Raw genomic sequence first — 15,287 nt, 5'->3', positions numbered from 1 at the left:
GGTCAAGGGCGTGTTAACGAGGGAGAGAGAGTGCTTTGTTGGCTTGGATTATTGCAGGCTTGGGAAGGACCAGGCACCCTGTCACCCTTTCAAACTAACCAATCAATTTCCCGATCTTTCACAGGCTTCTGTTGGTTTCACCCCCCCCCCCCCCAGCCAATCCACTTCCTAGATCTTCTGTGTCTCTTATCCAATCCAATCTTTTCCCCAGGTTAGATGGACAGGCATTATGGTCACCATCTTGGCTCCTACTGGGCATGCCTCATAGTAGAAGTACCTCTTCCTATACCATCTTGGCTTCTGCTGGGCACATGCCCAGCAGAGGAATTTCCCTTTTATTGTTAATTCCTTCCCTGGTAATGATAAGTAATGACAGTTAATGACCGGCAATGACAGGCAACCATCCTCTAGCTTTCTTCCTGCTTCTGGGGTTAGGTTCCAATGCAGCGGTCCCCTGGGGAGTCTATGAATGCTGCAACTTCCTAGAGAAACGAGCTCAGCATCTGATTCAGCTCCCCAGTTTATTATGCTTGATCCTGTTTGATTCCCTTCCCTCCATTCTTTACAATATTTAGTTATCTACCCTAACAGTATAGCCAAATACAACATAATTATATGGAGAGGATGGGGGGATGGGAAGTGGGCACATGTGTGTGGCAGAAATGAGGGTAGAGTAAACATAACTAAATCTTTGTCTGCCATACTGGAAAGTCAATAGGTATTGCCTAATAGGGACAAAATCAGGAAGTATCAATATACTCATGTTATTTAGAGCCATGGAAGTAAATATAAAAAGACTCATCTAATAAATGTTGAAAGTAATTGTCTCAAGGGAGCAGGAAAAGGGGTAAGCAACTGACATTTTTGGTACATGACTATTTGATTCTTTAGCTAGGTATAACTTTGGTTTTATTTAAAGCCCTAAAATTTAAAAATGGAATCCAGCTTCCTTTGCTGGTTTTCTCCTGTATTCCTCCAAAGTGCCTAGTAACTGGAATGTGTGTTTTCTCTGTCTCTTCCCCCAACCCCACTGAAATGTATCAAACTGTTTACAAAACCAATTAAATACAAATTATCCAAATTGAAAAGAAAAAAGTGAACTCAAACCTAGCGGAGATTGAGCTGCTTCACTGAGGCCCGTAGGTGATGTCTAGGGTTATGGTCAGTTTCACCCTAGTTTTCATGCGGGTGCTAAAACGGACACCCAAGGCTCCCGCCCTGGAGCCACAAGGGTGTCTCTCCATTTAAGCTGTGTCCTCCAAAGTTGTGCCAGGATGTCACTCAGAAAACTAGGTGCATGCTCAGAGTCCCTGTAATCCACACCCTAATCTTGCTTGACCCTTCTATGCCCTTCTTTCTGCTTCTAGTGACTTTCATGCTTGCAGATTCTGTGGGGGTCTTATCCCTTCTACTTTCAACTTCGGTTCCATCACCTGAAGGCCCTGCCAAGGTCTCCTTATTCTCTGGAATTTGTTCTGTCAGTGAATGGCACTGCCAACTCCCAGTCAGCCAAATGCAAATCTTGAGAATTCTCCAGAACCCTCCCTGCCCTCACTCTCCGTGTCTCCTGGATGCTTAACTCCTTACTTTCTTCCTTCCTCTCCTTTCCCGTTGACACCAACTGAGTTCAGACTCTACCACTCCTCCCCTTAATCCTGTGACCCCCTCCTCATTGGTCTTACTTCTCTACTTCCCCACCACGCCACTTCACGGGGCTTTCCATTTCTCTTCAGGACTCTCCCCTGCCTTGAACCATCCAGTGGTCACCCCCAGTTTGTAGAAGGTTCACATTCCTCAGCTGAGCACATAGACCTTGGTGGGGTAGCTCTGGCCACATGTCCCACTGCCGCCCATGCCCACCTTTCACTCCAGGAAGGTGGAACCACCTGCAGCTCCCCACTGGCACTCTGGACACATCATGCCTAGCACATGCCATCTTTCACAATGCAGGACAACCATCACCTCCTCCAGGAAGCCTTCCCCTGTGCTCTAAGTATGTTGACTCAGAAGTGTCCTTCACACCCTGCATGCACATCTTTATGGTAGCTGTTATCACACTATAGCATAAATGTTTCTTTTCCTCTTTAAGTTTCTCGAGGTTATGAATCATATCCTATTCATACTCAAACCCCAACCTCTAGCTCCATGTCTAGCTTACCGATAAGAAGTGAAAGAATGATTAAATGGATTGCCAGGGTGCATTCCCAAATGAATCCCGCCTCCAGAACACTTCACCATGAATGAAAACATGTTCCTCTTGCTCTGAATGCTCACGGTCTCCTTTGTTTTCCTTTTTCCCTTCTGAGGCCTTCCCCCGGGGGTTTGGAGTTCACCCCAGCGTCTCACAGAGCCCCCAAAGTGGAACGATCAGGAAGGCAATGCTGTGAGGGCTGGGGTTCTGGACTCCTTCCCCTCTGGGGCTCAGAGAGTCTCCAGGTCTGTCCTTGAGAGGAATGTGGTCAAGGCCTGCTGGGGCCCGAGGGAGGAGGGAGACCCATTTCTCTTAGAAGAGAGCACAGGATGAAAGCCTCCTGCCTGGACAAAGAGGCGCCAGGCTCTGTCCTGGATGCAAATCAACTTTCCAGTTCCAGGGGAATGCGTGAGTGCATCGAGGGAGGGCTCGGATGGCGTTAGTCCTTCTTTAAAGGAAAGGCTTATGTACCTGGGCCACATTTTATTTCCTCCACTGAACCTACTTTGGTGGTGAGTGCATCGAGGGAGGGCTCGGATGGCGTTAGTCCTTCTTTAAAGGAAAGGCTTATGTACCTGGGCCACATTTTATTTCCTCCGCTGCACCTACTTTGGTGCATTTATGGGTCTCCACTGGGTTATTCTTCATAACTTTTTAACTACTGGAAGCACTTCTTAATAATTAGAAAATGAAAAATTGCTTTATAAACAGGAGAAAGGCCTACCTAAAAAAACGAGTCAAAGAGGAAGGAGATATTAAAATGCATTTTTTTTTGCATAATCTATAGAAAGCCCCGAGATATGAGTCTTTCTTTGCATAATGAAATAGAGGAAGTGTGGTAGCCATGAGTTTGCTAATTACCAGGGCAACGGTTAAAGGCAAAGGGGGACAACGCCGAGGGGTGCTGACAGGCAGGCAGGTGTATGTGATGTTGAAGCCACAGTGTTAGAAAAAAGACAGAATCGTCTGTTTCAGCCGCTTGGTTTACTGGGGACAGCACCTGGCGTCAGGGAGCTGTCTCCACAGACTCATTCATTTCTTCACACAGTCATTTCCTGCGGGCCGAGCACGGCGCAGGGTGTCAGAGAAACCAGCACAGCAAAGCCAGTGGTCCTCACCCTGTGGGGCTCCACAGACAAGGAGCGAGACAGACCTGTGAGCAAATGATCAAAGGGCAGCCCAGTAACTGCATGGTGGCAGTCCCCGCTGATTCATGTGGTGGCGAGGCAGGGAGCCAGCGAAAGCTCTAGAGAGCTGTTCAAGCAGGAGCTTCAGGGGTAGGTAAGGCTCAGCCCGGTCCTGTGGCTGGTGTTGGAGACGCAGGGTGAGCAGAACAGACGTGGCTCCTCCCTGTCCTCAGAGAGCTTGCCATTTGCTTGGGAAGACAACCATTAATCAAATGCTCACATGCTGTAAATAACATTGTGGTCATGGGGGTTGTCTGTGAGAATCTGTAAAAGGACAGATGGGCTGGAGCAGGGATTTTCAACCGGTGTGCTGCAAGAATTTTCAAACCAGGCAATACCTGACTGGTTAGTCAGAGACACTGACCTCTCTTCGCTTAGATTGTCAATTTAAAAAATGACAACAGCCAACACAACAACAGCTGTTTGGTGTGAATTTCCTGTCTTGTACCATAAATATATAGGTCACATAATAGAGTTGCATCTTATTGATCATGTTCCATAATAAGGTTGCATCTGATCAGTTAATTCTTGGTACCAGATTTCCTTATCTACAAGTACAGGCACCTGATTTTTTAAAAGATTTTATTTATTTATTTTAGAGAGAGGGGCCCTCGCTGGTGTGACTCAGTGGACTGAGTGCCGACCTGTGAACCAAAGGGTATCTGGTTCAATTCCTGGTCAGGGCACATGTCCCGTTGCAGGCCAGGTCCCCAGTTGGGGGCGTGTGAGAGGCCACCACACACTGATGTTTCTCTCTCTCTTATTCTTCCTTTCTCCTCTCTCTAAAAAACAAATTCCCAGGCATCTGCCCTGACTGGGAACCAGCCAGCAACCTTTTGTTTAGTGGGATAATGCCCGACCAACTGAGCCACACTGTTCAGGGTGGAACCTGATGGTTTAAAAATTCATTTTGGAGCATAAAAGATAGGTCGTAACTATAACTTCTGGGATAAATCAGTCAAAATTACACCTGTATTTCCATCAGGCCTGCAAAAACATATTTGTTGGTGTGCCACAGGATTTTAGTAATTAGTTCATGTGTGCCACAAGAAGAGAGAGGCTGAAAACCGCTGAGCTGGATCATAAACCAGATCTTGAGAGAGAGTGGGAAGGGCGTTCTAAGGCAGAGGGAACAGTAAGTGCAAAGGCCCTGCGCTGGGAGGGAGCACAGCCCTTTGAGGATGTGAGGAAAGCCAGGGCGGCTGGAGCAGAGTGAGGGAGAGGGCGAGGCCGGAGAGAGAGGCCACAGCTGGATGAGGCGGGCGTAATTAGGGATCTTTTTTACTTTTTCCTAAGAGCAAAGGGGGAGCCACGGAGAGACTGTAAGCAGATTTGTCGCTTAGAGAGGTTACACTGGCTGCTTTGTGGGAAGCCCAGTTGGGGTGCAGAGCGAGCGTGGGAACAGAGCCTTCTTAGAAGGCTGCTGTGGTCAGCCAGGTGACCACAGAACGAAATTTTGAAGTGAGCGCAGGCGGTGGCAGCAGCATGGGAAGGAGTGGGCAGGTGAGAGGGAGGCCGTAGGCTGGGCTGGGTGGGGGAGGGGAGAGGCCGGGGCTGAGTCAGGATCGCGTCCTCCGAGGGCAGAGCAACGGCTTTAGGCTGCGAGTCTCGCAGGGAGAGCAGCGAAGCTGTCAAGGAGAAGCGCCCGGTACTCTCACCCCCGCCTCCTGCCCCCCCCCTTCCGGCACCCCACCCCCTGCCCCTTCCGACAGCTACCTCAGCCACTGCAACCTGCTTTACATTCAGTGTGAATTGCCATGAAAACCAATAGGAAAGTAACAAGTCCGAATGCGTCCTCCAGTCTTTCACTCGCTGACATCACGCCCTCTCAGGGTGGGCAGGGGCCCTGGGCCCAGGCTCACTTTTATTCTGGGAATACATAGAATGAGTGGAAAGAAACCAACAAGCCTGAAATGAAACCCAGGGATTTATGGATCCCCCTTGAGAGTGCCCAAGTCCATAGCTGCGGGGTCCCTGCCGTTGATGGCCCCAGCGGCCCGGAGCTCCGAGTGGCCTGGGAAGGGCTCCCTGGGAAGGGCTCCCTGGGAAGGGCTCCCAGTGTCTCAAATGGGGAAACCAAGAGTGCTGGCCGCACCCGCAATCTGTCAGCATTTCCTTTTCACTTTGAATCGATTGCCAATGACAGATGCCCAACTCAAACCAGCTTAAGCTCAAGCCCTCAGTGCCTTCCTCGAACATTGTCATAAGCACTGAGAATCATGTGCCTTTAGAGAGGAGGTACCTAGCTCCCTGCCCTCCTTGTACTTGGAAGCGCCCCCATTTCCTCAGTAAGAAACATCCCATTTGCCAGAGTAGTGGCCAGGAGCACCTGCAAGAGGCAAGGCTGCCTGTGCACATTTAATTTCTTGTGCATATCATTTGTGTGTTTCTGCAGGTGGCTCTACAATCTAAATGCAGCTTCGTGCCTTTGCAGTTGGTATTTCTAGCTGTGACAGATCTCTGTGTGACAGCTCGCCTTTCTGGTCTCCTCTGCCTCAGTTCTCATTCCTTAACATGCTTCTTAGTTCCCAGTGCCTCCAGGGACTCTTCTGTCTGCCCAGAGGAAGAGCCCAACTCTGACCCACAAAGTCCCCACTGAGACGCCTTGTTTTGGAGCTGGGTACATGTCCCAGTGCCTCATGAGATGACTTCAGGTGCTACTCTGCAAGCAACACAAGGGTCACTGCCCAGTCCCGGGAGAACAGCCCGTCTGGGGAGGGGAGAGGGGGACACACCCCAACGCTGCCCTTTCTTCCAAGTCCCTTTCTGGGCCACTCCACTGTGATCCCTTCCAAATCCCAGCGTTCTCCTCTGCATCCCCAGGCTTCCTCCCCTTCACTTTTTAGGCACCCCCTTTTGTGCTCAACTCCTCAGCACCTGTTCCCTAAACCACAGCCTGCTTTTGTCTTAACTCTTGCCTGCCTCAGGTGTCCTTTTCTACACACCTACCTCAGGCTCTGCCCCTAGCCTCAGCCCTGTGTCCCCATCCATCCCTCCCCACACACCTACAGCACCGCCCACAGTCCCACCACACTTTCCCTTCTCCGACCTCCCTCCCTCCCAGGGCCAGCTCTCCATCCCGGGCTGCAGCTCCCGCCCATGCGACTCCCAGGGTCCTGTAGCCTCTCTCCTTCCCTCTGCTCAGCGCCTGTGGACTCAGCTCCCACTTCCCGGCCTGCTCCCTGCCTTCCCCGCCATTGCCGCCTCCGCCTGCAGCTCTTCCTCTGGGGCAGGGTTCATCTTGCTTGTCACACTTTTCTTTTCGGTCTCCCTTATCTGTTTCCTTTTAAAATACATGTGTCCACGTAATAAGAGCGAGTTGATTTAAAAACTGAAGCCTGCACGTAGTCCAGGGAGGCAGCAGAAGTGGTGGTAGTGGTACGCAAGTGACGAAATTTGGGAAACACTGAGCCGGAGGAGCGAGCACAGACTCACATGGGAAACGGCCGCTGGACTCGCACAGCAGCAGCGGTCAGCTGGGTGCCAGGGAGTCTCATCTGCTGGTGGGGCCCCACGTCGTCCGCGGATCAGGTCCTCGCAATGCCAAGCTACCACACAGCCTGTCTCCATCTCCCTCGGCCCTGTGACCATGGGCCAGGATGCCGCCTCCCCTCTGTGCTGGCCCGAGTACCGCCCAGGAGCCTTTTCCCTCTTTACCCCAGACACTCACTCACTTGGAAGCTCATCTACCCCGCGATCTCCACGGCTGCCGAAAGCCTGCTCCTGGCTCGCAGGTTGGGAAAGGGTGGGCCGCCAGAAGGAACCTCTGGGGTCTGACACTGAGCACTCCCTCCCTCCCCTTCCCTGGAGTCACTGGGAAGTGGTGAGGAGGCAGGGGCGGAGGGTGGTGCCGGGGTGGTGATGCCCGTTCATTCATTTATTCATCCGTTCGTTCGTTCGTTCGTTCGTTCGTTCAACAAATGTCGTGGAGCCCTGACTGTGCATCCAGCACCGCCCTAAGCACAGGAGACACAGCAGCGAACACTGACGAGGGCCTGAACCCCGTGAAGGTCACAGTGCCGTGGAGAAGATAGTCAGCAAACAAACACGGAACGCAGTATCACATAAGACAACAAGACTGAGAGTGGGGGCTGGTTGGGGAAGGCCTCTCTGAGGGCGTCTGAGTGGAAGTGAGGAGACAGCCCCGTGGATATCAGGAACGAAAGTGCCCTCGCACTGGGAATGGCAAGTGCAAAGGTCCTGCGGTGGGAACGTGGTTGGTTTGTTCGAGGCTCAGCAGGGAGGTTGGTGTGGACAGAGGAGAGAGATTGAGAGGGTCAGTGGGGGGGGCCAGCAGGTCAGACAGGAAGGCGGGGGGGGCGGGTGCCAGATGGCCTGGGGTCTCTGGGCTCTGGTCTGGTCGGCCAGCACTGTAAAAGGATCGCTCCGGCTTCCCGTGGAGAGCGGACAGGAGAGCAGCTGGGAGACGCTGGAGAAGGAGGAGGGGCGAAGGAAGGGGGCAGGAGTGCCCACCTTGGGTGAGGGGCATGGGTGACAGCTGGGCAGGTCGGGTCGTGCCACCAACCGTAAAAGATCGGGGTGAGTCCCTCCGTGGAAATGTAACTCGGCAGTGCTTTCCGAGGCGGGAAAGTGAGGAAGAGGTGGAGCCATCTCTCCAGTTACTCGGGCACCCCAAGCCACGAGCTGGTGCCTTCCTGTCATTTCGGGCCACGCTAGCTGCCTGCCATTCTCTTCGCCGATACTGGGCCTCTCTTCCTTCAACTGCTTGCATTCCTCCCCCTTCTGCCCTCCACTGAGTTGTCACTCCCGCAGACAAACCACCGGAGCCCACTCCGCCTCCCCACAACAGCTCTGGCCCCGCTGCCCTCTCCAGAGTGGGTCAGGGCGTGTGTCCCTCTGGTTCTCAGTGCTTCTCTCCTGTGGTACTTTTCACAGCTGTCGTCCATCAGTTACAGTTCAGTCGCTCTTTGATGTCTGCCCCCCTCCAGACGGTAGGCTCCATGAGGGCAGGGGTGAGTCTGCTTCGTCCATCCCCCCACCCCGTATCCTCAGCAGTGCGCCTAACACAGGTGGGTGCTCACAGCAGTTTTGCTGAATGAACGAATTCATAAGCAAATGGAAGAGCAGATGCCAGAGATGCAGCAGGGAAAAGGAACTGCTTCTTCAAGAAGAGACACCGACAGGAATAGGGCTGAGTCAGCTGAGAAACCAAAGGACTCACAAGCGCCCAGTGTGGAAAGCACTGGGGCTTTATCTGGCATTTGCAGGCAGACCCAGCCTGGCAGACATGCCCACACGTGTGCAAACACATGTATGTGGTGGTACCAATAGTACCTCCCAATAGGAAGCATGAAGATAGGTTGATAACAGAAAATCTCTACTCAGGACACTTACTGAAGTTGGAGCAGGAACAGGGATTCCTAGTCGACGGCCAGACTTTGTTCTTGAGGACAACGATCCAGTCAGCTCAACCCTTTGAGCCTCAGTGGAAACCAGAATCGACTGGAATGGAAATCCTGACACACTCAATTCGTGTTCAACGCCTCGAGCTCCCATCCTCCGAGTTCTCTCCTGTATCTTCCCCTCCCATTTCTAGCATGCTTATGCCCTCTCTACCCTCCTGTGAATCAAAAGACCGTCAGAGAAGGAGCAGGCAAAAATTCTGTCTACAGTGTAAATGGTTGATAAGACAAAGTACTATCGAAGCTCCTGGTATTACTCTTACTAGGAGCGTTTGCCCTTTGGTCATAATGAACACCTTAAGCCACAGGAACAAAGCCTGGGGTTCTTATGCCCTTGTGATTGTGTTCCACAGATGACCCCCCGCCTCACAAAGGTTGTCCTCATCTCCCGTTCACTGCACTGGGGCGGCACTTGACATGGCTAATTTTAGCTCAAGAGCACTTCGTCAAAGGGACATTAGGGCATATTATTTTAAAGAACCATTAAGCTTCCAACCATTAAAAAGCAATCAAGTCCTGTACTTAACCTCCAGTCTTCGTTCTGTCCCTGAACCTCATCCCATCCACCTCTCCAGCCTTCCCTCTCCCCGCCGTCGACACACTGTGTCAGTTGCCAGATCAAAGGGGCCGCTGAGTCAAACATTCTGCGTCACAGCAAGCAGGTTTACTTCTTGCAAGCATGAGGATCTCCTGGTCTGCTGAACCGTGACAAACGATGACAGCTTCGGACTCCCAGGTCTGAGCTGCACGCCTGGGCTACGCACTCCACCAGCAGCTGTGTTTCCAGAGTCGTGAGTGCTGACTGCTGACGGATGGGAGATTTTTATCTCGGGGATCTACAAATGGGTGTCATGAAAGTCTATGAGCCCCTAAAATCATATAATCCAGAACTGACAAATATCTATATATTTTCTAAGGGGAAGGAGGGGCCCATCATTTTCACCAGATCTTCGAAGCAGTCTGATGATCACCAAATGTAAGAAACCACTGGTTTAGATGGGTCATCCAGATATTTCAGGTGAAAATTTCATGCTCCTTCAGAGCATGCCGCCTAGTATCTGCCCTCACTATACATATATGGTGTTACGGACAGATGGGTAACTAGTTTATGCAGCGAGTAATCTAAAGTAGATTTCTTGATACAGACGATGTACCTTGGAGGCAGCATCTGAGGACTAAACAGAAAAGCTGTTGGACCAGTTTCGGGCAGAGTGATACATGTGTTTGGTGAGACCATCCTGCCTTCTAGAAGCTGATCTCTGTTTTCTCCCCATTTGCAATGAAGTTGCAAGAACTGGATCTAAGAGCAACATCTGGGCAGTAGGGCAGGTACCGAGGACGCAGTGGGGGAGGGGCGATGGCTCTTCATAGAAGAGATGCCCGTAGGAGCAGGGACTCCCCAGCACCCAGTGTGGAGAGCACTGGGACTGTGTCTCGGACTTGCCCACAGACGCAGCCTGGGAGACAGGCCCACAGAAGTGCAGACTGCCTCTCGTAAGTCACAAGGTCTCGGAGGTGACCTTGGGTTTGGGAGAAGACCCAGAGTGAGCTGTGGGAAGTACAGGGAGTGGGGTTTGCTTCTGCTGCTCTGCCCAGCTATGGTGCCCTGTTGGGGTTGAAATTGAAATCACTCGGCAGCCACACGTTTCAGATTGAAGTAGCTCCTTGCCGCCTTAAAGGTCAGGAAAGCCACTGTGCTGACACAGGCCCATCTTCCCCTGGCAGCCTGCCCCGCACGGGCTCCTGAGTCATCGCATCTGGATGACTAGGCCAACGAAAACAAGGTTTCATGGGGCGCGTTGAGCAGGGCGGGGCGGGGCGGGGGGGGGGGGGGAGTTGGGTGGTAGGGCAGAGTGGTGGACCAAGAAGAACACGGCACTTGGGGCCTGAGGATCTGGGTTCAAGTCCTTGCTTTGTGACCTTGGGCATGCCGAGTTGATCTATATGGGTCTCGGGCGAAATTATAGAATGCAAGACAAGCTGCTTAACATGGCACCAGGGGCATACCAGGTGCCCGATGAGAGTGACTGCAGGACCCACACTGAGAGAGAAGTCTCTCTCTCTCTTGTTTTGCTTTATTTTATTCTATTGCCGTTCTATTATAGTTGTCCCGATTTTCCCCCGTTGCTCTCCCTTGCCCCACCCGCTCCACTCCCAGTCAGTCCCCACCCTGTTGTCCATCTCCGTGGGTCCTTTATACATGTTCCTTGACTAGACCCTCCCCTCCTTTCCCCCTTATGAAGCAGAAGTCTCGACCCCAGACTGGGATGCAGTCAACTCTGGCCTTCACAGTAAAGTGGCTTCAGAGGTGGGCTATGGAGACCAAGCTGGCCCCTGGACCTGTGGAGATGGGCGTCCCTGGTCATCCATTCATTCAACGAGTGTTTCTTCAGAGCTGTGCTCTGGGGTGCAGTGAGGAAACCCAATGAGGTGCCGGCTTACAGCTAAGGGTCAGTTCTCTGCAGCCAAGCTTCTGCCAAAACATGTAACGATTGGCGGTCACAGGCAGAACTCAGAACTGTCTTGGTGTCTCAGAAACTGGGAAGTGGGGTGGAGCCTGGAGGAGGCAGAAGAAAGAGAAAGACCCATCTCCACCGCGGATCTCTGCCGTTCTCTTCCGCGTCACTAGGTGGCAGCACCAACTCAGGGCTGCTGTTCCCACCCTCCTGGTAGCCAGGCACTCAAGCTGTGGAGGCAGGCAGCAAACACAAATTTGAGTCCCTGGTCTGAGGTGTGACCTTGCGCAAACCACTCAACCTCTTTCGAGTCTGCTTCTTTATATTTAAAAGGGAGATAACAATAGACCTGAAATAGCGGAGTGAGCAGACAATCAGGCAAATGTTAGGTTGGCGGCAGCCGCTGGCATCCCTGCCACCAGCAAGAGGACTAACCAGCAGACCCCCCGACTCTTTCAGACCTCACCCTTGCTTCGTGCTTCTTCCCCCCTTTTTCAAGGGTGCCCCTAGTGAGCACTCTTCGAGTGAGCCCTGGATAAAATTCCAGGGGTGGGGGAGTGGAAGGCAGAAGGCAGCTCCAAAGTGTGAGTTTTCCAGAACAGACCCACTTTCCCCCTTTCTCCCTTCCTTCTACCTCCCCCTACCTCTGCGTTTCCTTTCTTCCACACTCTGGGGCCGCCACGTTCATTCACAAAGGCTTGTCAGCCACCTGCACTGCGGGAAGCCCTTGGCTAGGCAGGGAGAGATAGGGGAACACAGGGAGAGAAGAGCAAAGAGGCACCCCAGAGGAAGTCCCTCCCTCAGAGGGGCTCACAGTCCCCTCCACACTGAGCTGATCCCAGGTGTGGTGCACCCAGTGCAACTGAACCGGCTGTCAGAAAATAAAAGTATTTACATTCTGCCTGGTCGCTAGCCGCCTCCCTAGGGCCCCTCCATGCCTCAGCGCAGGGCATGCCTTGAGCCCGCTACAGCTTCAATGCTTATTCTGATGGGCCAGTGCCCCCCCCCCCCCCGCACTCCAGCAGGCTGGCTGGACCCCACACTGAATGAACAAAAGGAGGGGATGGAGGCTGCGAACTCCCAGTGATGGCTATCCAATCCGAAGGAGCCTGGGGTGTTTGCTGGAAGCAGCGGTGGGTCTTCTCCAGGTCAGGCACCCCCGAGGCCGCTGCAGTGCTGGCTGGATGCCCAGTTTCCCATGGGGCACGGGGCAGCCCAGGACCCTCTCAGAGAGCAGTCTACTCCCACCGGCCCCTGAGAATCAGGATCCAGTAGGCACCCCCGACCTCTCTTCCTGGGAAACCTAAGTGTGATTCATCATTCCAGAGTTTTAGGTTTCCACCAGAAGCTCACTCTGACTGATGGAAGGAGGAAGTGCATTTGTTGGAAGGATACTGCGTGGCTCAGAGAATCTGAAGGAAGCCTGGAGAAAGGCTCAGGATGAGGCAGGAAGAACCAGGGCAGGCCTCTACCACAGGGGCTCCCTGCTCAGGGCTCCCCAGGTGGAGTGGAGCTCCCACGATCTTTTGGAAAACAGGTAGAATCTCAAAAAACAACTGTAGCACAATAAAAGTCATGCATCTCCTGCCACACAGATCAGAGTCACCTCGTGTGCTGCTTATGTCAGAATCACCAGGGAATCTCATTAAAAATGCAGATGCCTGCCCCCCCCAAAACAGAAGCACTGGAAAGATAATGGGGGAGGGGGGTTCCCGGCAGAGGAAACAGCACACCAGCAAGGGCTTCGCGGAAGGAAAGCACAAAGTACAGTCAAGGACACAAACTCTCCCGCCCGGCCAGCACACAGAGCTGTTTCCAAGAGCAGGGGATGGAGGAGGGGGCCGGGTAGGCGAGTGGGTTCAGGTCTGCGGCTCGGGAAGGACCAGGGCCAGCTGGAGGCTCTCTCCTCATCCGCACAGCTGGTGCTCGGGGCTGGAGAACCCCCGCTCATGGAGGCTGTGCTCTGCGCTCTAGGATGCTTAGCAGCATTGCTTGTCCCCATCCACTAAATGCCAGGGGCACCTGTCTCCCAAGCTGTAACAACCAAGCATGTCTCCCAACATTGCCAAATGTCGCTTGAGGGACAAAACCACTCCCAGGTTGAGAACCACTGAGTTCGGGGGACTAGTTGGAATTCCCTATTCAGTCGTCTGTTCTCTTGGCTTCAGCCTTCAGCAGAGTTAGGTAAGCGGTACTCAGTAGCGTGGCACATAGTAGCTTAACCAATCAGCTCTTTGCCACTGTCACTTAACGGTGGCCCAGAGGCAGCTTGTAGCAGCACAGTTCTGCAGCATTACGAGGGACACAGAATCTCTTTCCCTCCTTTGTACGTCTGGTTGTCTTACGTTCCGAGGATGGTTGTCCCACCTCCGACATCATACCTACTTTCCAGACAGAAAGGAGAAAGGCATGCGCCAGATGAGGTGGCCCCACCTCCAGAAGAACTTTCCCATAAGCCCTACCCAGCAATTTTTGCTTCCGTCTCACTGGCCTGGGTCACATGGCCATTCCTAGCTGCAAAGGAGTCTGAGAAATGTAATCTGTTGAGCCGGGCACATTGTCACCCTGGACCAAGTGAGGATCCCGGAGTAAGAACAAAAGAGAAGGGTGGCTTTGAGAGGTCTATTGTCAGGGTCTGCCACCACTCTTAACTTAGATTTCTGGGTACAGTGACAAGCTCAGCAGTCTCTCGCCAGGAATCCACCAGAAGAAGCCAGATAAACCTCCCAGGCAGCAATGAAATTCATCTGTGCAAATTTCCCTAGTGAATTCCCCTAAGAGGAGGCTCTTTATTTCTGTCTGCTGGTAGATTCTTTAAACCAGGATGAAGTAGATAAATGCAAATCACATAGCAAGCAGTTGAAAAACAAGATTTCTAGCAGGGATGTGTCACTTATTCCCTTCCTGCCCCTGTCTCATTCCCCCGGCACTCACACTGAGCCAGTGCAGTGCAGTGGCCAGGCATCCACATCACAAGAATCCCATTAAGTATCTTCTCTACACATTGTTGCAAAGCCTAAACCCACGCCTTAATTCCTCTGGGTCAGGCGTTACTTTCCCCAGGTGCCTTTGAAAATGCCAGTTCTCACCCTGACCAGTGTGGCTCAGTTGGTTGAGCATCGTCCCACAAGGTGAAAGGTCACCCATGCAATTCCTGGTCAGGGCACATAGCTGGGTTACAGGTCCAGTCCCAGGTCCAGGTGCACACGAGAGGCAACCAATAGATGTTTCTCTGTTACCTTGATGTTTCTTTCCCACTTTCTCTCTCCCTTCCCCTCTCTCTAAAAACAAGTAAATAAAATCTTAAAATGTAAGTTCCCACGGAGATAAGAGATGATTACCTCTTTACCACCTTGGTGTTGGTCTTAGCTCATTAGCCCTCTGCACCCCGCCCTGCCCCCCCCCCCCCGGCATTCCTGAGCAGCATTAGGGCACGGAAACACACGAGGTCTCGAGAGGGAGGCCGGCGCAGCAGAGGGAGGCAGCCTGTCTGTCCTGGAAAGAAGTAGGGCACCCAGCCGGCTCACCTCCTCCGCCGTAAAGCCACAGTGACAACTGGGACATTGGTCGGAGTTATTAATAAACACTGCTGGTAAGTTTGGGTCCAGTAGATGACAACCCTGTGACCTTTGTGTTGACTTCGCCTCCCTCCCTCTCTCTCCCCACCCACACTTCTCAACCTGAAGACGCAACATCTGGCTTTCCTGTAATGTGCTTTGACATTAACTCAGGGAATAACACTGCTGGTAAGAGACAAACACCAGAGACAGAAAGTGGGGAAACGGACGTCTCCAGGAGCCCTCACATCAAAGCGACCAGTGACAATGATGCCGTCGTACACCAATGCTTGCCACACACCAATGCTTGCCGCACGGAGCCTGGGCTTTCCGGGGAGACGGTGCTGGCCTGGGTCCGGGTTCCAGACGGGCAGACCTCTACAGTGCCTCCCTCGGACATGGCACACGAGGTCCCTGCTCTGGACCCTCCACATTACAGGGGCTGGCTCTGGCCCTCCTCCTGCTGTAGCCTT

Source organism: Phyllostomus hastatus, unplaced genomic scaffold (assembly GCF_019186645.2).
Source record: "Phyllostomus hastatus isolate PE091 unplaced genomic scaffold, TTU_PhHast_1.1 phas_scaffold_501, whole genome shotgun sequence".
Classification (NCBI taxonomy): Eukaryota; Metazoa; Chordata; class Mammalia; order Chiroptera; family Phyllostomidae; genus Phyllostomus; species Phyllostomus hastatus.
Note: the sequence above shows the minus strand (reverse complement) of the source record.